General features: G+C 44.5%; 1 pseudogene; it reads right to left on the reverse strand.

Annotated features, from left to right (window-relative positions):
* LOC127918052 (phospholipid phosphatase-related protein type 5-like) lies at positions 1–23,322 on the reverse strand (annotated as a pseudogene).
* Positions 23,323–23,375: the final 53 nt, after the last annotated feature.

Here is a 23,375-nt window from a genome sequence, read left to right on the forward strand (position 1 = left end):
TCAGGATAACTTCTGAACATCTGCCCTTTGTAGTTTCTCCTTCCTTCCATCCAAGATAGAAGATTCCTGGAAGAAAAGAGAATCAAGAATTGAAAAGGGTAGATAAGAGTTGTAACATTAGAATGAGTGTTGAGGGGGAGTAGGGATAGGCAAAATGTACTGTATTGTCAAAAATACACAAAAATACAATTATCACTGATGATTCAAGAAAGACTTTACATCCATATTGTGGGGTGAAAGTTTTTTTTTAAATGTAGGCTAGCTTACAATGTCTCACACACACGGTTTCCTGTATTCACTAATCTCTCTCTCTCTCTCTCTCTCTCTCTCTCTCTCTCTCTCATTAACTAAACAGATATCAAAACATTAGCTAGCTAGCTACAACAGGTACAAATGTAACTTTACCATGTCCAAGGAGGATTATAGGGCTAAACTCCACTCCATGGTGTAGGAAATGTATGATGAGTTTCATCAACGATGTTGAACCCAGACCAGGATTTGTGGATTCTAGCCATGACTATCTAGCCATGACTACATCGATTCGCCCAAGGTCAATTCTTCAGAAAATGTAAATTATGAAACATCCACTTTGTACCTTTGTTTGTTCTCTGTAGTGCCTTTTTTGTTTGCTGAAATCGATAGTTTTTCAATACATGTTAATCAAATACAAACACAGATTGTTTTCTCATTGCTGTTTGCTCTATTTGATGAACTTTTATGGAAAAAGCACACAAGTACATTACCTTGGAACCCCGGGCTACAGGGCAAGATGGCTAACCACAGTCCAGCACTCCCAAACAGCTAGGGCTGTTACAGTATTCTATGTTACTTAGTTATTGTAACATAGAGGACCGTAGGCTGTGACACAGTGATGTCATAATGGTGTAGTGGAGGTTGGTAGACTGTGACACAGTGATGTCATAATGGTGTAGTGGAGGTTGGTAGACTGTGACACAGTGATGTCATAATGGTGTAGTGGAGGTTGGTAGACTGTGACACAGTGATGTCATAATGGTGTAGTGGAGGTTGGTAGACTGTGACACAGTGATGTCATAATGGTGTAGTGGAGGTTGGTAGACTGTGACACAGTGATGTCATAATGGTGTAGTGGAGGATGGTAGACTGTGACACAGTGATGTCATAATGGTGTAGTGGAGGTTGGACTGTAGTGATGTCATAATGGTGTAGTGGAGGTTGGTAGTGACACAGTGATGTCATAATGTGTAGTGGAGGACGGTAGACTGTGTGATGTCATAATGGTGTAGGATGGTAGACTGTGACACAGTGATGTCATAATGGTGTAGTGGAGGATGGTAGGCTGTGACACAGTGATGTCATAGTGGTGTAGTGGAGGACGGTAAACTGTGACACAGTGATGTCATAGTGGTGTAGTGGAGGACGGTAGACTGTGACACAGTGATGTCATAGTGGTGTAGTGGAGGATGGTAGGCTGTGACACAGTGATGTCATAGTGGTGTAGTGCAGTGGTTCCTCTTGACCTTCTTGTTTAGACACATGTGCTTAAGGAAGACTAATTAGGTGACTTACTTCCAGACACTAAATCCCCATTTCCACCGACACTTAAAATTAGGGCCAAATTCGAGCAGACTACGATGGAATTCTCAAATTCAATCTGGGTCGAGGGAAACCCGTACCAGCGCAGACCAGTTTCACAACTGGTGTCACCTCAAGTAGAATTCGGGCTTGTGACACCGTTACTATGCAACCACCAAGCTGATCACTGCTAAATGCTGACACATCATTTAGCTAGCTCACCTGGGCTTGTTGTTGTTAGCTACAACATTGACAAGCACTACTGCAGTAGTCAGATATGACACAAATGCCCACCATAGCTAGATCCTGATGTTAAAATAGCAAATCAGAGTTGAAATAAGCTAGCTAGCTACGTCACATCAAACCTGTTGTCTGCTTTGCTTTGTTAGCTAGCTAGCTAATAGCCAGTGCCATGGAAAGTAAAGTGGGAATCTAGTTAGCTAGCCTGTTATGCTAGTGACAATGCTAACCATTTAGCTAGTTATTAACTAAAGTCAGCAAGCTAAATACATGGCTCTAAATTTGGCTGGTACTGGCAGGAGTATGGGGTAATGTTAGTTACAGCATGGCGAGGGTGAATTACATTCTTCAACATCTTTTAGCATCATTAGTGAAGCCAGCTGCAGTCACATAATGGCTACCTCGCAACATAACATCATTTCACATTTCTGGAGGCAGTGGAAGTTCTATTTGAGCTAGCCCACCAAGGACAGCCCAACCTGAGTTGACTTCAAAGTGCCAATGCAAACAGGACTTAAGTAAAACCTTATTTAACCAAACGTTGTATAACTTAACATTATACACGGATGACTGGAACGAACTACAAAAATCTCTGAAACTGGAAACACTTATCTCCCTCACTAGCTTTAAGCACCAACTGTCAGATCAGCTCACAGACTACTGCACCTGTACATAGCCCACCTATAATTTAGCCCAAACAACTACCTCTTTCCCAACTGTATTTAATGTATTTATTTATTTTGCTCCTTTGCACCCCATTATTTTTATTTCTACTTTGCACATTCTTCCATTGCAAAACTACCATTCCAGTGTTTGTAACGGCGTTCTTCGTTTGTAGAAAGAGAGTCGGACCGAAATGCAGCGTGGTGGTTACTCATGTCTTTAATGAAGAAAAACGGAACGATACATGAAAAAACTAATAAATACAAAAACAACAAACGGAACGTGAAACCTATTACAGCCTATCTGGTGAATACTACACAGAAACAATCACCCACGAAATACAACGTGAAACCCAGGCTACCTAAATACGGTTCCCCATCAGAGACAACAAGAATCACCTGACTCTGATTGAGAACCGCCTCAGGCAGCCAAGCCTATACTAGACACACCCCTAATCAACCACAATCCCAATGCCTACAAAAACCCCAATACGACAATACAATAACCCCATGTCACACCCTGGCCTGAACAAATAATTAAAGAAAACACAAAATACTAAGACCAAGGCGTGACAGAACCCCCCCTAAGGTGCGGACTCCTGGACGCACCTCAAAACCATAGGGAGGGTCCGGGTGGGCGTCTGTCCATGGTGGCGGTTCCGGCTCGGGACGTGGACCCCACTCCATTAATGTCCTAGTTCCTCCCCTTCGCGTCCTGGGATAATCCACCCTCGCCGCCGACCATGGCCTAATAGTCCTCACCCAGAACCCCACTGAACTGAGGAGCAGCTCGAGACTGAGGGGCAGCTCGGGACTGAGGGGCAGCTCGGAACTGAGGGGCAGCCCGGAACTGAGGGGAAGCCCAGTACTGAGAGGAAGCCCAGTACTGAGATGAAGCTCAGGTAGGTAGCCGGCTCCGGTAGATCCTGGCTGGCTGGCGGATCTGGAAGATTCTGGTTGACTAGCAGATCTGGAAGATTCTGGTTGACTGGCAGATCTGGAAGAGACTGGTTGACTGGCAGATCTGGAAGAGACTGGTTGACTGGCAGATCTGGAAGAGACTGGTTGACTGGCAGATCTGGAAGAGACTGGTTGACTGGCAGATCTGGAAGAATCTGGTTGACTGGCAGATCTAGAAGATCATGGCTGACTGGCGGATCTAGCTGCTCTATGCAGACTGACAGCTCTGGCTGCTCCATGCAGACTGACAGCTCCTTGCAGACTGACAGCTCTGGCTGCTTCTTACAGACTGACAGCTCTGGCTGCTTCATGCAGACTGACAGCTCTGGCTGCTTCATACAGACTGACAGCTCTGACTGCTCCATGCAGGCTGACAGCTCTGACTGCTCCATGCAGGCTGACAGCTCAGGCTGCTTTATGCAGACTGACAGCTCTGACTGCTCCATGCAGGCTGACAGCACCCTGCAGACTGGCAGCTCCTTGCAGACTGACAGCTCCTTGCAGACTGACAGCTCCTTGCAGACTGACAGCTCTTTGCAGACTGACAGCTCTGGCTGCTTCATGCAGACTGACAGCTCTGGCTGCTTCATTCAGACTGACAGCTCTGGCTGCTTCATGCAGACTGACAGCTCTGGCTGCTTCAAGCAGACTGACAGCTCAGGCTTCTCCGAACAGGCAGGAGGCTCCGGCAGCGCTGTAGAGGAGGAAGGCTCTGATAGCGCTGAACAGGCGGGAGACTCCGACAGCACAGGAGAGGCAAGGCGCACTGTAGAGGAGGAAGGCTCTGATAGCACTGAACAGGCGCGAGACTCCGACAGTGCAGGAGGGAAGGAAGGCTCTGATAGCGCTGAACAGACAGGAGACTCCAGCAGCGCAGGAGAGGCGAGGCGCACTGTAGGCCTGATGCGTGGTGCTGGCACTGGTGGTACTGGGCCGAGGACACGCACAGGAAGCCTGGTGCAGGGAGCTGCTACCGGAGGACTGGTGTGGAGGTGGCTCTGGATAGACCGGACCGTGCAGGCGCACTGAAGCTCTTGAGCACCGAGCCTGCCCAACTTTACCTGGCTCGATGCCCACTCTAGCCCGGCCAATACGAAGGGCTGGTATGAACCGCACCGGGCTATGCACCCGCACTGGAAACACCGTGTGCTCCATAGCATAACACGGTGTCTGCCCGGTCTCTCTAGCCCCCCGGTAAGCACAGGGAGTTTGCGCAGGTCTCCTACCTGACGTAGCCATACTCCCTGTAAGGCCCCCCCAATAATTTTTGGGGGCTGCTTTTCGGGCTTCCTTGCCAACCGTGTTCCCTCGTATCGTCGGCTCCTATCTCCGGCTGCCTCTGCTCTCCTTAGTGCCTCCACCTGTTCCCATGGGAGGCGATCTCTTCCGGCCAGTATTTCCTCCCAAGTGTAACAACCTTTGCCATCCAACACGTCTTCCCATGTCCATTCTCCGAATAATTCATCCTCCTTTCGCTGCTCATGCTGTCGCTGCCGTGTCTTTCTCTTGGACTCCATTCTCCTATAGCCCTCTTCGCACTGCTCCAGCGAATCCCAGGCGGGCGCCGGCACTCTCTCTGGGTCGACCGCCCACCTGTCTATTTCTTCCCACGTCGTATACTCCATACTTCTGCTGTCCATAACGTCCTCCCTTCGCTGCTCATGCTGTCGCTGCCTGTTAACACGCTGCTCGGTCCGTGTGTGGTGGGTGATTCTGTAACGGCGTTCTTCGTTTGTAGAAAGAGAGTCGGACCGAAATGCAACGTGGTGGTTACTCATGTCTTTAATGAAGAAAAACGGAACGATACATGAAATAACTAATAAATACAAAAACAACAAACGGAACGTGAAACCTATTACAGCCTATCTGGTGAACACTACACAGAGACAGGAACAATCACCCACGAAATACAACGTGAAACCCAGGCTACCTAAATACGGTTCCCCATCAGAGACAACAATAATCACCTGCCTCAGGCAGCCAATCCTATACTAGACACACCCCCTAATCAACCACAATCCCAATGCCTACAAAAACCCCAATACGACAATACAATAACCCCATGTCACACCCTGGCCTGAACAAATAATTAAAGAAAACACAAAATACTAAGACCAAGGCGTGACAGTGTTTTACTTGCTATATTGTATTTACTTTGCCACCATGGCCTTTTTTGCCTTTACCTCCCTTCTCACCTCATTTGCTCACATTGTATATAGACTTGTTTATACTGTATTATTGACTGTATGTTTGTTTTACTCCATGTGTAACTCTGTGTCGTTGTATCTGTCGAACTGCTTTGCTTTACCTTGGCCAGGTCGCAATTGTAAATGAGAACTTGTTCTCAACTTGCCTACCTGGTTAAATAAAGGTGTTCTCAACTAGCCTACCTGGTTAAATAAAGGTGTTCTCAACTAGCCTACCTGGTTAAATAAAGGTGTTCTCAACTAGCCTACCTGGTTAAATAAAGGTGTTCTCAACTAGCCTACCTGGTTAAAGAAAGGTATTCTCAACTAGCCTACCTGGTTAAATAAAGGTGTTCTCAACTAGCCTACCTGGTTAAATAAAGGTGTTCTCAACTTGCCTACCTGGTTAAATAAAGGTGTTCTCAACTAGCCTACCTGGTTAAATAAAGGTATTCTCAACTAGCCTACCTGGTTAAATAAAGGTGTTCTCAACTAGCCTACCTGGTTAAATAAAGGTGTTCTCAACTAGCCTACCTGGTTAAATAAAGGTGTTCTCAACTAGCCTACCTGGTTAAATAAAGGTGTTCTCAACTTGCCTACCTGGTTAAATAAAGGTGTTCTCAACTAGCCTACCTGGTTAAATAAAGGTGTTCTCAACTAGCCTACCTGGTTAAATAAAGGTGTTCTCAACTGGCCTACCTGATTAAATAAAGGTGTTCTCAACTAGCCTACCTGGTTAAATAAAGGTGTTCTCAACTAGCCTACCTGGTTAAATAAAGGTGTTCTCAACTAGCCTACCTGGTTAAATAAAGGTGTTCTCAACTAGCCTACCTGGTTAAATAAAGGTGTTCTCAACTAGCCTACCTGGTTAAATAAAGGTGTTCTCAACTAGCCTACCTGGTTAAATAAAGGTGTTCTCAACTAGCCTACCTGGTTAAATAAAGGTGTTCTCAACTAGCCTACCTGGTTAAATAAAGGTGTTCTCAACTAGCCTACCTGGTTAAATAAAGGTGTTCTCAACTAGCCCACCTGGTTAAATAAAGGTGTTCTCAACTAGCCTACCTGGTTAAATAAAGGTGTTCTCAACTAGCCTACCTGGTTAAATAAAGGTGTTCTCAACTAGCCTACCTGGTTAAATAAAGGTGTTCTCAACTAGCCTACCTGGTTAAATAAAGGTGTTCTCAACTAGCCTACCTGGTTAAATAAAGGTGTTCTCAACTAGCCTACCTGGTTAAATAAAGGTGTTCTCAACTAGCCTACCTGGTTAAATAAAGGTGTTCTCAACTAGCCCACCTGGTTAAATAAAGGTGTTCTCAACTAGCCTACCTGGTTAAATAAAGGTGTTCTCAACTAGCCTACCTGGTTAAATAAAGGTGTTCTCAACTAGCCTACCTGGTTAAATAAAGGTGTTCTCAACTGGCCTACCTGGTTAAATAAAGGTGTTCTCAACTAGCCTACCTGGTTAAATAAAGGTGTTCTCAACTAGCCTACCTGGTTAAATAAAGGTGTTCTCAACTAGCCTACCTGGTTAAATAAAGGTGAAATAAAACAATAAAAAATAAAAAAGGGGAAGACCTTGACACCATCAGTATTGAGTCTGTAGCTGCTGCAGGACAGGTTCTTACCAGGAAAGTGGCGATGGCCACTCCTATGATGAATCCAGCGATGACGTCAGACCAGTGGTTCCGGTACTCAGCCACTCTGTTGAGTCCCGTGAGGAAAGCGAGATACATCAGACCCAGGGACAGCACAGGCTTGGCTAGCCGCGTTCCTTTGACTTCCACTGTACATGTGATGTAACTCTAGAAGATAGTAATGAACATACGGTTATTTCCTCACATCTCAGTGGATCTCTTTTATTACATTTGTGAGAAAAAAATCTACAGAAATCAACAATGAACGTGCTGTTATCTCCTCACATCCCTGTTCTGACTGGCTGGATATAAACACATCCTGTAAAGAGGTCAATAAGGTCATATCTGTGCTGAGAGGGTATACCACGTTGTGTAGTTTCGTTGAATTACCTCTATTAGTTTGTCCATACCATCAAAGAGTGGACTGACTTTCAATGGGAACACTGAGAAACGAGGTCAGATCTACTGTGCAGCATACAATGATTGTCTTATTGAGATTCTGAAAAAGGTCTGTGAGCCAAGAATTTGATAATGCTGTGATAATGTGACCAGCAGTCTGTGATAATGTTTCCAGCAGCATGTGATAATGCTAGCACCAGACTGTGATAATGCTGGCACCAGCCTGGAATAATGCTAGCAGTAGTCTGGGATAATGTTACCAGCAGCCTGGGATAATGCTAGCAGCAGCCTGGGATAATGCTGAAGACAATGAGGGTATAACAGGAATTTAAAAAAAATAAGTATCGTCACAAACATTGGATAGGTGCAGTGAAATAGTTTTACAGTAGCATGCATCAAGCTTTACAGTAGCATGCTAACCACTAAACTACTACCTGTTTGACTGTAGCATGCTAACTGGCACTTACTGCTAATAAACAATGTGCTTTAAAATAGCTTGCTAACTGGTACTAAAAAACAATGTGCTTTACAGTAGTATGCTAATACCTCTAACTGCTACAAAACAATCTTCTTTAACATAGTATACTAATAACGCTAACTGCTACAAAACAATATTCTTTAACATAGCATGCTAATACCGCTAACCGCTACAAAACAATGGCCCTGCTAACTGACCGACATGCTGTAAAGGTCCAATCTATTATGTGGATCAAGGGGGAGGAAGAAGAGTCTATACAAAAAATATCCCTTTTGGTAATCAATCAGACACTCGAACCCGTCAGAGATTGATGACTTAAAAACCTCTGTAGGCTAGGGGGCGGTATTTTCACGTACAGATGAAAAGTGTGCCCAAAGTAAACTGCCTGCTACTCAGGCCCAGAAGCTAGGATATGCATATTGTATTTTCATCCGGTATTGAAAGCAGTTTATCCCGTCTTAAATTTGATTGATTATTTAGGTAAAAAAATACCTAAAGTGGTATTAGGAAAGTTGTTTGAAATGTTCGGATCAAGTTTACAGGTAACTAATATGAGATATTTTGTAGTCCTGTTGCGCGAGTTGGAACCAATGTTTTTCTAAATGGACATTTAGGAGATATAGCGCCATTTTTTGACACCCAAAAATTACTCATTAATCGAACAAAAGGACCCTTTGTGATGTTTATGACACATATTAGACTGCTAACAGAAGAAGCTCTTCAAAGGTAAGGCATTTATGGCTATTTCTGAGTTTTTTGTCATGCCTGGAGGGATGAAATATGATTGTCTGTGTTTGTTTGATGGGGTGCTGTCCTCAGATAATCGCATGGTTTGCTTTCGCCGTAAAGCCTTTATGAAATCGGACACTGTGGCTGAATTTACAAGAAGTTAAGCTTTATTTTGACATATTGCATGTGTATTTTTAAGAATGTTAAATATTTACAATTCTGTAGTTTGAATTTGGCGCCCTGCACTTTCACTGGATGTTGGTCAGGAGGGACGGTAGCGGCCCATCTAGCCTAGAGAGGTTATTAATAAGATGATCTCACACGTCACAGATAAAGACTTCTGACAGAGTTAGATCTGTGAAATGTAATCCCCCGTAGCGACGTTGGGAACCCTTTTGAAACACACTACTATCAGACTGTGGTTCATATTCACACAGTGACTGTATGAGTGATGATCTGGGATCAGTTTTCCCTTTAAAATCATAGTGAATAGATCCCAGTAGTGGTTTGGTCTGTAATAGGCAGGGTATCCCCCCAAACGACCTGCAGTGGTGTAAAATACTTTAAAGTACTACTTAAGTTGTTATTTGGGGTATCTGTACTTTACTATTTATATTTTGGTCAATTTTTACTTCACTACATTCCGAAAGAGAATTATGTCATTTTTACTCCTTACATTTTCCCTGACACCCAAAAGTACTCTGTACATTTTGAATGCTTAGCAGGACAGGAAAAGTGTATAATTCACCCACTTATCAACAGAACATCCTGGTCATCCCTACTGCCTATGATCTGTCAGACCCACTAAACAGAGAACATCCCTGGTCATCCCTACTGCCTATGATCTGTCAGACCCACTAAACAGAGAACATCCCTGGTCATCCCTACTGCCTATGATCTGTCAGACCCACTAAACAGAGAACATCCCTGGTCATCCCTACTGCCTCTGATCTGTCAGACCCACTAAACAGAGAACATCACTGGTCATCCCTACTGCCTCTGATCTGGCAGACTCACTAAACAGAGAGCATCCTGGTCATCCCTACTGTCTCTGATCTGTCAGACCCACTAAACAGAGAACATCCCTGGTCATCCCTACTGCCTCTGATCTGTCAGACCCACTAAACAGAGAACATCACTGGTCATCCCTACTGCCTCTGATCTGGAGGACTCACTAAACAGAGAACATCACTGGTCATCCCTACTGCCTCTGATCTGTCAGACCCACTAAACAGAGAACATCCCTGGTCATCCCTACTGCCTCTGATCTGTCAGACCCACTAAACAGAGAACATCCCTGGTCATCCCTACTGCCTCTGATCTGTCAGACCCACTAAACAGAGAACATCCCTGGTCATCCCTACTGCCTCTGATCTGTCAGACCCAGTAAACACAAATGCTTTGTTTGTAAATGATGTCTGACTGTCTGGATCTGTCAGTCCTGGCTATCTGTAAATGATGTCTGACTGTTGGGTGTCCCTGGCTATCTGTAAATGATGTCTGAGTGTTGGAGTGTGGTCCCTGGCTATCTGTACATGATGTCTGACTGTCAGAGTGTTCCCAAATGCTTTGTCTGTAAATTATGTCTGACTGTTGGAGTGTGGTCCTGGCTATCTGTAAATGATGTCTGACTGTTGGAGTGTTCCCCTGGCTATCTGTAAATTATGTCTGAGTGTTGGAGTGTTCCTATCTGTAAATGATCTATCTGTAAATGATGTTTCGTTACCAAAGTCCCATATACTGTCCACCACTGTTGGAGTGTGGCCCTGGCTATCTGCCAAAACTGGCTGATGTCTTTGAGGTGCCTTATCTCACTGTGTAGCACACGCTCCAGCAGGTATATTTCACTGGTCATCACCAAAGCCAATTCCTCCTTTGGCTGTCTTTCCTTCCATGCCTGACTGGAACGAATTGCAAACATCATGAGCTGGAGTCTGACTGCTTCAGGCAGTGTGCACCAGTACACAGCCCATCTGGCTATCTGTTATTTATTTTTCTCCTTTCCACCCCAGTATCTTTATGCACATTCATCTTATACTGTTCCAGTGTTTAACTGTGTAATTATTTTGCCACAATGGCCTGGCTATCTGTAAATTTGATTGTATATATATTTTTCTATTGTGTTATTGACTGTTGTGTAACTGTGTTGTTTGGGTCGCACTGCTTTGCTTTATCTTGGCCAGGTGTTGAAAATGAGAACTTGTTCTCAACTGGCCTACCTGGTTAAATAAAGGTGAAATAAACTAAATAAATAAATGGGCAGCAACCATGTCACACTTTACAAAATACCGAGGTGTGCTGGTTATCAAGGGGCACAGTATTGACACGTTGTTTTAAATGATGTCTGACTGTTGGAGTGTGGCCCTGGCTGATGTTTTCTGTAAATGAGGGTCTGATGTGCGGGACAATATTGAGGCTATGATTGTGGTCCTGGCTATCTGTACATTATGTCTGAGTGTTGGAGTGTGGTCCTGGCTATCTGTAAATGATGTCTGAGTGTTGGAGTGTGCCCCTGGCTATCTGTAAATGATGTCTGACTGTTGGAGTGTGCCCTGGCTATCTGTAAATTATGTCTGACTGTTGGAGTGTGCCCCTGGCTATCTGTACATTATGTCTGAGTGTTGGAGTGTGGCCCTGGCTATCTGTAAATGATGTCTGACTGTTGGAGTGTGGTCCTGGCTATCTGTAAATTATGTCTGACTGTTGGAGTGTGGTCCTGGCTATCTGTAAATGATGTCTGACTGTTGGAGTGTGGTCCTGGCTATCTGTGCATTATGTCTGACTGTTGGAGTGTGGTCCTGGCTATCTGTACATTATGTCTGACTGTTGGAGTGTGGTCCTGGCTATCTGTAAATGATGTCTGACTGTTGGAGTGTGGTCCTGGCTATCTGTAAATGATGTCTGACTGTTGGAGTGTGGTCCTGGCTATCTGTAAATTATGTCTGAGTGTTGGAGTGTGGTCCTGGCTATCTGTAAATGATGTCTGACTGTTGGAGTGTGGTCCTGGCTATCTGTACATTATGTCTGAGTGTTGGAGTGTGGTCCTGGCTATCTGTACATTATGTCTGAGTGTTGGAGTGTGGTCCTGGCTATCTGTAAATGATGTCTGAGTGTTGGAGTGTGGTCCTGGCTATCTGTGCATTATGTCTGACTGTTGGAGTGTGGTCCTGGCTATCTGTAAATGATGTCTGACTGTTGGAGTGTGGTCCTGGCTATCTGTAAATGATGTCTGACTGTTGGAGTGTGGTCCTGGCTATCTGTGCATTATGTCTGACTGTTGGAGTGTGGTCCTGGCTATCTGTAAATGATGTCTGACTGTTGGAGTGTGGTCCTGGCTATCTGTAAATGATGTCTGACTGTTGGAGTGTGGTCCTGGCTATCTGTGCATTATGTCTGACTGTTGGAGTGTGGTCCTGGCTATCTGTAAATGATGTCTGACTGTTGGAGTGTGGTCCTGGCTATCTGTACATTATGTCTGAGTGTTGGAGTGTGGTCCTGGCTATCTGTACATTATGTCTGAGTGTTGGAGTGTGGTCCTGGCTATCTGTAAATGATGTCTGAGTGTTGGAGTGTGGTCCTGGCTATCTGTGCATTATGTCTGACTGTTGGAGTGTGGTCCTGGCTATCTGTAAATGATGTCTGACTGTTGGAGTGTGGTCCTGGCTATCTGTAAATGATGTCTGACTGTTGGAGTGTGGTCCTGGCTATCTGTGCATTATGTCTGACTGTTGGAGTGTGGTCCTGGCTATCTGTAAATGATGTCTGACTGTTGGAGTGTGGTCCTGGCTATCTGTAAATGATGTCTGACTGTTGGAGTGTGGTCCTGGCTATCTGTGCATTATGTCTGACTGTTGGAGTGTGGTCCTGGCTATCTGTAAATGATGTCTGACTGGTGGAGTGTGCCCCTGGCTATCTGTACATTATGTCTGAGTGTTGGAGTGTGGTCCTGGCTATCTGTACATTATGTCTGAGTGTTGGAGTGTGGTCCTGGCTATCTGTAAATGATGTCTGAGTGTTGGAGTGTGGTCCTGGCTATCTGTGCATTATGTCTGACTGTTGGAGTGTGGTCCTGGCTATCTGTAAATTATGTCTGACTGTTGGAGTGTGGTCCTGGCTATCTGTAAATGATGTCTGACTGGTGGAGTGTGCCCCTGGCTATCTGTAAATGATGTCTGAGTGTTGGAGTGTGGTCCTGGCTATCTGTACATTATGTCTGAGTGTTGGAGTGTGGTCCTGGCTATCTGTACATTATGTCTGAGTGTTGGAGTGTGGTCCTGGCTATCTGTAAATGATGTCTGACTGTTGGAGTGTGCCCCTGGCTATCTGTAAATGATGTCTGAGTGTTGGAGTGTGGTCCTGGCTATCTGTACATTATGTCTGAGTGTTGGAGTGTGGTCCTGGCTATCTGTAAATGATGTCTGACTGTTGGAGTGTGGTCCTGGCTATCTGTACATTATGTCTGACTGTTGGAGTGTGGTCCTGGCTATCTGTAAATGATGTCTGCCTGTTGGAGTGTGACCCTGGCTATCTGTAAATGATGTCTGAGTGTTGGAGTGTGGTCCTGGCTATCTGTAAATGATGTCTGACTGTTGGAGTGTGGTCCTGGCTATCTGTAAATGATGTCTGCCTGTTGGAGTGTGACCCTGGCTATCTGTAAATGATGTCTGAGTGTTGGAGTGTGCCCCTGGCTATCTGTAAGTGATGTCTGACTGTTGGAGTGTGGTCCTGGCTATCTGTAAGTGATGTCTGACTGTTGGAGTGTGGTCCTGGCTATCTGTAAATGATGTCTGAGTGTTGGAGTGTGCCCCTGGCTATCTGTAAGTGATGTCTGACTGTTGGAGTGTGGTCCTGGCTATCTGTAAGTGATGTCTGCCTGTTGGAGTGTGCCCCTGGCTATCTGTACATTATGTCTGACTGTTGGAGTGTGGTCCTGGCTATCTGTAAATGATGTCTGACTGTTGGAGTGTGCCCCTGGCTATCTGTAAATGATGTCTGACTGTTGGAGTGTGGTCCTGGCTATCTGTAAATGATGTCTGACTGTTGGAGTGTGGTCCTGGCTATCTGTAAATGATGTCTGACTGTTGGAGTGTGGTCCTGGCTATCTGTAAATGATGTCTGACTGTTGGAGTGTGGTCCTGGCTATCTGTAAATGATGTCTGACTGTTGGAGTGTGGTCCTGGCTATCTGTAAATTATGTCTGACTGTTGGAGTGTGACCCTGGCTATCTGTACATTATGTCTGACTGTTGGAGTGTGCCCTGGCTATCTGTAAATGATGTCTGACTGTTGGAGTGTTCTGGCTATCTGTAAATGATGTCTGACTGTTGGAGTGTGGTCCTGGCTATCTGTAAATGATGTCTGACTGTTGGAGTGTGGTCCTGGCTATCTGTAAATGATGTCTGACTGTTGGAGTGTGGCCCTGGCTATCTGTAAATGATGTCTGACTGGTGGAGTGTGCCCCTGGCTATCTGTACATTATGTCTGAGTGTTGGAGTGTGGTCCTGGCTATCTGTACATTATGTCTGAGTGTTGGAGTGTGGTCCTGGCTATCTGTAAATGATGTCTGAGTGTTGGAGTGTGGTCCTGGCTATCTGTGCATTATGTCTGACTGTTGGAGTGTGGTCCTGGCTATCTGTAAATTATGTCTGACTGTTGGAGTGTGGTCCTGGCTATCTGTAAATGATGTCTGACTGGTGGAGTGTGCCCTGGCTATCTGTAAATGATGTCTGAGTGTTGGAGTGTGGTCCTGGCTATCTGTACATTATGTCTGAGTGTTGGAGTGTGGTCCTGGCTATCTGTACATTATGTCTGAGTGTTGGAGTGTGGTCCTGGCTATCTGTAAATGATGTCTGACTGTTGGAGTGTGCCCTGGCTATCTGTAAATGATGTCTGAGTGTTGGAGTGTGGTCCTGGCTATCTGTACATTATGTCTGAGTGTTGGAGTGTGGTCCTGGCTATCTGTAAATGATGTCTGACTGTTGGAGTGTGGTCCTGGCTATCTGTACATTATGTCTGACTGTTGGAGTGTGGTCCTGGCTATCTGTAAAATGATGTCTGCCTGTTGGAGTGTGACCCTGCTATCTGTAAATGATGTCTGAGTGTTGGAGTGTGGTCCTGGCTATCTGTAAATGATGTCTGACTGTTGGAGTGTGGTCCTGGCTATCTGTAAATGATGTCTGCCTGTTGGAGTGTGACCCTGGCTATCTGTAAATGATGTCTGAGTGTTGGAGTGTGCCCCTGGCTATCTGTAAGTGATGTCTGACTGTTGGAGTGTGGTCCTGGCTATCTGTAAGTGATGTCTGACTGTTGGAGTGTGGTCCTGGCTATCTGTAAATGATGTCTGAGTGTTGGAGTGTGCCCCTGGCTATCTGTAAGTGATGTCTGACTGTTGGAGTGTGGTCCTGGCTATCTGTAAGTGATGTCTGCCTGTTGGAGTGTGCCCCTGGCTATCTGTACATTATGTCTGACTGTTGGAGTGTGGTCCTGGCTATCTGTAAATGATGTCTGACTGTTGGAGTGTGCCCCTGGCTATCTGTAAATGATGTCTGACTGTTGGAGTGTGGTCCTGGCTATCTGTAAATGATGTCTGACTGTTGGAGTGTGGTCCTGGCTATCTGTAAATGATGTCTGACTGTTGGAGTGTGGTCCTGGCTATCTGTAAATGATGTCTGACTGTTGGAGTGTGGTCCTGGCTATCTGTAAATGATGTCTGACTGTTGGAGTGTGGTCCTGGCTATCTGTAAATGATGTCTGACTGTTGGAGTGTGACCCTGGCTATCTGTACATTATGTCTGACTGTTGGAGTGTGCCCCTGGCTATCTGTAAATGATGTCTGACTGTTGGAGTGTGGTCCTGGCTATCTGTAAATGATGTCTGACTGTTGGAGTGTGGTCCTGGCTATCTGTAAATGATGTCTGACTGTTGGAGTGTGGTCCTGGCTATCTGTAAATGATGTCTGACTGTTGGAGTGTGACCCTGGCTATCTGTAAATGATGTCTGACTGTTGGAGTGTGACCCTGGCTATCTGTAAATGATGTCTGACTGTTGGAGTGTGACCCTGGCTGTCTGACTGTTGGAGTGTGGTCCTGGCTATCTGTAAATGATGTCTGACTGTTGGAGTGTGGTCCTGGCTATCTGTAAATGATGTCTGACTGTTGGAGTGTGGTCCTGGCTATCTGTAAATGATGTCTGCCTGTTGGAGTGTGGTCCTGGCTATCTGTAAATGATGTCTGACTGTTGGAGTGTTCCCCTGGCTATCTGTACATTATGTCTGACTGTTGGAGTGTGGTCCTGGCTATCTGTAAATGATGTCTGACTGTTGGAGTGTGGTCCTGGCTATCTGTAAATGATGTCTGCCTGTTGGAGTGTGGTCCTGGCTATCTGTAAATGATGTCTGACTGTTGGAGTGTTCCCCTGGCTATCTGTACATTATGTCTGACTGTTGGAGTGTGGTCCTGGCTATCTGTAAATGATGTCTGACTGTTGGAGTGTTCCCCTGGCTATCTGTACATTATGTCTGACTGTTGGAGTGTGGTCCTGGCTATCTGTACATGATGTCTGACTGTTGGAGTGTGGTCCTGGCTATCTGTAAATGATGTCTGACTGTTGGAGTGTGGTCCTGGCTATCTGTAAATGATGTCTGACTGTTGGAGTGTGGCCCTGGCTATCTGTACATTAAAAAACAAGAACATTGTTATGTCTGGTTTGCTTAATATAAGACATTTTAAAATATTTTATATTTTGATACTTAAGTACATTTAAAACCAAATACTTTTAGACTTTTACTCAGGTAGTATTTTCCTGGTTGACTTTCACATTTACTTGAATCATTTTCCTTTAATATATCTTTACTTTTACTCAAGTATGAAAATGAAGTACTTTATCCACCACTGACGAACTGGCATGTCAGAAGGGACAAACAACAACTGAAGGGCAGCATGTTTTTTGTTTAAATAGACGGTTGAGTGAAAGATTCATGAAAGTGTTTTTAATGAGCTGATTGTGTTATGATGACATGATGACACGCTGTCTAAATTGGTTCCAAACTCTTGTCTTGAGGATGATTCATTCAAAAAACGAATGTTGAATATTACATCAAATCAAATATATGTTTTAAAGAATCAAACACATATACCAGTAGGCTATACAGTATGTATTGTGTGTATGTTCACACGCAATGTTTTTATTTATTTGTTATTTTACCAGGTAAATTGACTGAGAACACATTTTCATTTGTATCAACAACCTGGGGAATAGATGAACCAATTGTAAAGTGGGGATTATTAGGTGACCGTGATGGTTTGAGGGGCAGATTAGGAATTTAGCCAGGACACCGGGTTAACACCCCTACTCTTACAATAAGTGCCATGGGATCTTTAATGACCTCAGAGAGTCAGGACACCCGTTCAACGTCCCATCTGAAAGACGACACCCTACACAGGGCAGTGTCCCCAAACACTGCCCTGGGGCATTGGGATATTTTTTTAGACCAGGGGAAAGAGTGCCTCCTACTGGCCCTCCAACACCACTTCCAGCAGCATCTGGTCTCCCATCCAGGGACTGACCAGGACCAACCCTGCTTAGCTTCAGAAGCACCTCCAAAATGCACCTTATTTCCTGCAGAGTGCCCTGGTCAAAAGTAGTTTACTACCCATAATGCACTGGCCAAAGTAGTGCATTACCCAGAGTGCCCTAGTCAAAAGTAGTTTACTACCCATAATGCACTGGTCAAAGTAGGGCATTACCCGGAGTGCCCTAGTCAAAAGTAGTTTACTACCCATAATGCACTGGTCAAAGTAGTGCATTACCCAGAGTGCCCTAGTCAAAAGTAGTTTACTACCCATAATGCACTGGTCAAAGTAGGGCATTACCCGGAGTGCCCTAGTCAAAAGTAGTTTACTACCCATAATGCACTGGTCAAAGTAGTGCATTACCCATAGTGCCCTAGTCAACAAAAGTGCATTACCCATAGTACCCTGGTCAAAAAAAGTGCATTACTCAGAGTGCCCTGGTCAAAGTAGTGGATTACCCAGAGTGCCCTAGTCAAAAGTAGTTTACTACCCATAATGCACTGGTCAAAGTAGTGCATTACCCATAGTGCCCTAGTCAACAAAAGTGCATTTCCCATAGTACCCTGGTCAAAAAAAGTGCATTACTCAGAGTGCCCTGGTCAAAGTAGTGGATTACCCAGAGTGCCTAGTCAAAAGTAGTTTACTACCCATAATTCACTGGTCAAAAGTAGTTTACCCATAGTGCCCTAGTCAACAAAAGTGCATTTCCCATAGTACCCTGGTCAAAAAACTCAGAGTGTGTCAAAGTAGTGGATTACCAGAGTGCCCTGTAGTACCCAAAGTAGTGGATTACCCATAGTGCCCTAGTCAAAAGTAGTTTACTACCCATAGTGCACTGGTACCCATAATGCACTGGTCAAAAGTAGTTTCCTACCCATAGTGCCCTGGTCAACAGAAGTGCATTACCCAGAGTGCCCTGGTCAAAATAAGTGCATTACCCAGAGTGCCCTTGTCAAAAGTAGTGCACTACCCAGAGTGCCCTTGTCAAAAGTAGTGCACTATATAGTGAATAAGGTTTCAGACAGCATCAGTCTGCTAACATTATTTTCCCTGTGCTTAATACTGTCCTCTCACCCTAAAATCATTCAAATAGCCGGCTTTCTAGAGTGAGTAGGGCGAATCAGCAGAAATCCCCTTCATGTAAAGTACCAGGCTTAGTCTGCTATGAGTCAGTGGAGAAGTTGCTTTTCATCGTTGCCATAAAACTTCAATTAAACGTTGAGTCTCAAACAGCCGCCTGTCCCTTTTAATAGCTGGGCAACTGCACACCATTTCAGGAAATAAACACCTTTTTCAAATAAACATCCGGTCTAAATTAATTATTTACGAGGTTACCATGAATTGCCATGACTTGTTTACAAAGTTTAATGTTTGATTTGTTACATTATATAATTCAGTAAAAAAACATGATGGCATTCAACCGTTTTATCGCCAGTAAGAAACTGCTATCCATTAGCCGCTAACAGCTGACAACTGCTAGTTAACTGCCAAGCAAATAAAACTGTCAACTGTGGGAGTACAGACCCAAAGAAATTGGTTGAACACCCTCTAGTGGCGAAAGTAAGAACTGCTAAAAATGTACTGTTTTATTTTTTTTATTTTTTTTTACCTTTATTTAACTAGGCAAGTCAGTTATAAAGAACACATTCTTATTTTCAATGACAGCCTAGGAACAATGGGTTAACTGCCTGTTCAGGGACAGAACAACAGCTCGGGGTTTGAAACCACATTTACATCAAACATTTTCATGCAGATGAATTGTCTGACGCAATGAAAATAAAAATAACTAGGATGCTGGAAACATGAAATGTGATTACAATTTCATAAATGCTGACAGAGAATTTGTTTGTTTGACATGGTGGGATCTGTTAGCGACTGTAAAATTAATTATTTGAGAAATTGGCGGTGGAAATGCCTTTTGATGCACAAACCTTGATATAATTAACACGGTGGAGGCTGCTGAGGGGAAAACGGATCACAACACTGGAACGGCAGCAAACAAACATTATTTTTGAATGTATTTGATATCAGTCCACTGATCCGACTACAGTCGGTACCACAAGCCCGTTCTCCCAATTCATGTGTCATCAACCTCCTGTGAAAAGGAACATCCTATGGAAGCAATAACATGTTGTGTGGTCCTCCCTCTACGACTCAGGAAAGCATGTAGTTTATAAGGCTACAGATCTGTTGTGTGGTCCTCCCACTACGACTCCAGGACTCGCATGTAGTTTATTAGGCAACAGATCTGTTGTGTGGTCCTCCCACTACGACTCAGGAAAGCATGTAGTTTATTAGGCTACAGATCTGTTGTGTGGTCCTCCCACTACGACTCAGGAAAGCATGTAGTTTATTAGGCTACAGATCTGTTGTGTGGTCCTCCCACTACGACTCGGGACTCGCATGTAGTTTATTAGGCTACAGATCTGTTGTGTGGTCCTCCCACTACGACTCAGGAAAGCATGTAGTTTATTAGGCTACAGATCTGTTGTGTGGTCCTCCCACTACGACTCAGGAAAGCATGTAGTTTATTAGGCTACAGATCTGTTGTGTGGTCCTCCCACTACGACTCAGGACTCGCATGTAGTTTATTAGGCTACAGATCTGTTGTGTGGTCCTCCCACTACGACTCAGGAAAGCATGTAGTTTATTAGGCTACAGATCTGTTGTGTGGTCCTCCCACTACGACTCAGGAAAGCATGTAGTTTATTAGGCTACAGATCTGTTGTGTGGTCCTCCCACTACTACTCAGGACTCACATGTAGTTTATTAGGCTACAGATCTGTTGTGTGGTCTTCCCACTACCACTCAGGAAAGCATGTAGTTTATAAGGCTACAGATCTGTTGTGTGGTCCTCCCACTACGACTCAGGAAAACATGTAGTTTATTAGGCTACAGATATGTTGTGTGGTCCTCCCACTACGACTCAGGAAAGCATGTAGTTTATTAGGCTACAGATATGTTGTGTGGTCCTCCCACTACGACTCAGGCTACAGATCTGTTGTGTGGCTCCCACTACGACTCAGGAAAGCATGTAGTTTATTAGGCTACAGATCTGTTGTGTGGTCCTCCCACTACGACTCAGGAAAGCATGTAGTTTATTAGGCTACAGATCTGTTGTGTGGTCCTCCCACTACGACTCAGGAAAGCATGTAGTTTATTAGGCTACAGATCTGTTGTGTGGTCCTCCCACTACTACTCAGGACTCACATGTAGTTTATTAGGCTACAGATCTGTTGTGTGGTCTTCCCACTACCACTCAGGAAAGCATGTAGTTTATAAGGCTACAGATCTGTTGTGTGGTCCTCCCACTACGACTCAGGAAAGCATGTAGTTTATTAGGCTACAGATCTGTTGTGTGGTCCTCCCACTACGATTCAGGACTCACATGTAGTTTATTAGGCTACAGATCTGTTGTGTGGTCCTCCCACTACGACTCAGGAAAGCATGTAGTTTATTAGGCTACAGATCTGTTGTGTGGTCCTTTCAGGAAAGCATGTAGTTTATTAGGCTACAGATCTGTTGTGTGGTCCTCGCACTACGACTCAGGAAAGCATGTAGTTTATTAGGCTACAGATCTGTTGTGTGGTCCTCCCACTACGACTCAGGACTCGCATGTAGTTTATTAGGCTACAGATATGTTGTGTGGTCCTCCCACTACGACTCAGGAAAGCATGTAGTTTATTAGGCTACAGATCTGTTGTGTGGTCCAGACACACAACATAGAATGCCCTCCCAGCTCACGCTCTGACCAACACTAAAACAAGGAAACGCAATCTGTACTATGGTCAACACTCAAAACAAGGAAAACGCAAGATATGTTGTGTGGTACTATGGTCAGGAAAGCGTGACAATCCACATAAGGTCTGTTTGATGGAAACAAATATCTGGTGGGAAAATGCGATATTGATTTATGCAGAATTTAGAATATTCGTATGCAAATCTGTGGTCTTCCCACTCGCCAATGGAAACCAGTTATAGTGTGTAAGTGATGACACAGTGCAGGAAAATTGATTATTAAAATGATGGAAGTGAATGCTGTAATTTAAAAAAATAATGTTATGCAAATGTGCAAAAGCTCCCCAAGTGAATGCATGTAATTTAAAAAAATAATGTTATGCAGGAAAATGTAGCAAAAGATCTGTTCTGTGCATTAAGTAACATGTAGCCTGGCACAAATAGCCTGTCACTAAAAAGCCTGTTGTGTTCAGTGATTAGCTCTGTGCATTAAGTAAATAGACGCCTGGCACAAATAGAAGCCTGTCACTAATAAAAGCCTGTTGTGTTCAGTGATTAACGGAAATAAACAGCCAGGCTGTTATTCAAAGTTTATCTGGAAATGAAAATCAAATCAACTTTATTGGTCACATACTCGTGTTTAGCAGATGTTAATAATCTCAGTGAAATGCTTGTGCTTCTAGCAGCGCAGCACTGTATGCAACGAGGGTAGTGATAATGTTTTGTAACAAGTAATATCTAACAGTTTCACAACATATAACCCAACATAGAGGAAAATGGAAGTAAGGATCAAGACGTGTCTGGTACCATTTTCTCTGATCGACAGACAGACAGACAGACAGACAGACAGACAGACAGACAGACAGACAGACAGACAGACAGACAGACAGACAGACAGACACAGACAGACAGACAGACAGACAGACAGACAGAATGAATTCAGTGGCCAAACAGGATATTCACAGCCAAGATAGAAAAATACATCCAAGAATCAGTCAGTGTGTGTGTGTGTGTGTGTGTGTGTGTGTGTGTGTGTGTGTGTGTGTGTGTGTGTGTACTCAGATCCGTTTACGTGTCATGTGGGCCTGGAGAAGCTAAACGTGTTTATGTTAATTTCTGGTCAATTACTGTGAGACCGACAGTCTTTTGCATGACAATAACCAAAGCTCCAGTCCTAAACAATGCAGGGAAAATAGATCTGAGTTCTGCGGGGGCTTCATGGAAGAAATTTGATTTTTACAAAGTTACATATCAAATGTGAAATCTTCAACCAATTGTATCTCACCACCAGACACTCATCAACTCGAATCCAGCGTCCAAAACAAAAAACAACATTTCCAGACACGAGAGTTAAGCCCAAATCTGACAGGAATTGATGAATGGTTTATAAGGGATTTACACACTAACGGGATCTATTTAGCAGCGTTCTCCACATCTCCGCCATAGCCATCAAAAGAAGCAGCTGAATAGCAGCACATTCAAGACCGGCATCTATTGGGCCAACTTACTAAGTCTTCAAGATCTGTTATAAAGGCCCTCATAGAATGTTCTAGATTTCCCAGGGATTTCTATTTATTTTTTACTTATTTTTCCTTTATTTAACTAGGCAAGTCAGTGACGGCCTAGGAACAGTGGGTTAACTGCCTGTTCAGGGGCAGAACGACAGATTCGTACCTTGTCAGCTTGGAGGTTTGAACTTGCAACCTTCGGGTTACTAGTCCAAAGCTCTAACCACTCAGGCTACCCTGCCGCCCCTGTCTGTAATGTCAGAAATCCTACTATTCTGCACATATCATCATGATGGAAACATTCCAGTTACTTCATTCCGTTAGTCAGTAGTTGTAACACAGCCGACTCAATTACTCAACTTGTATCTTTGGTTCCTACGAATCTTTAGTTCCCACTCACACCGCAAGATAGAAGGCTGCGTAGACACTGAGCGCTGCCTCTTTGGAGGGGAAGGTTTTGCGTGCGCGCAGGACATCCTCCTGGTTTCCCGTGCAGGCCTCCTGTTGACTGATGCAGATCAGGGCGTGCTGGCAGCCCAGGGCTGTGTAGTTGGGCTTACACCGTCAGGAAGTGTGGGGCCAGATTCCCCGTCACCAGCTGTCCGGCGTTCACAAAGATGTCCACGGTGAACAGGCGGGCGTGAACGTGATAGAGGGGAGAGACACTGGTTAGACGCCTGGATAGAGGGGGAGAGACACTGGTTAGACGCCTGGATAG

This window comes from Oncorhynchus keta, unplaced genomic scaffold (genome assembly GCF_023373465.1).
Source record: "Oncorhynchus keta strain PuntledgeMale-10-30-2019 unplaced genomic scaffold, Oket_V2 Un_contig_1295_pilon_pilon, whole genome shotgun sequence".
Classification (NCBI taxonomy): domain Eukaryota; kingdom Metazoa; phylum Chordata; class Actinopteri; order Salmoniformes; family Salmonidae; genus Oncorhynchus; species Oncorhynchus keta.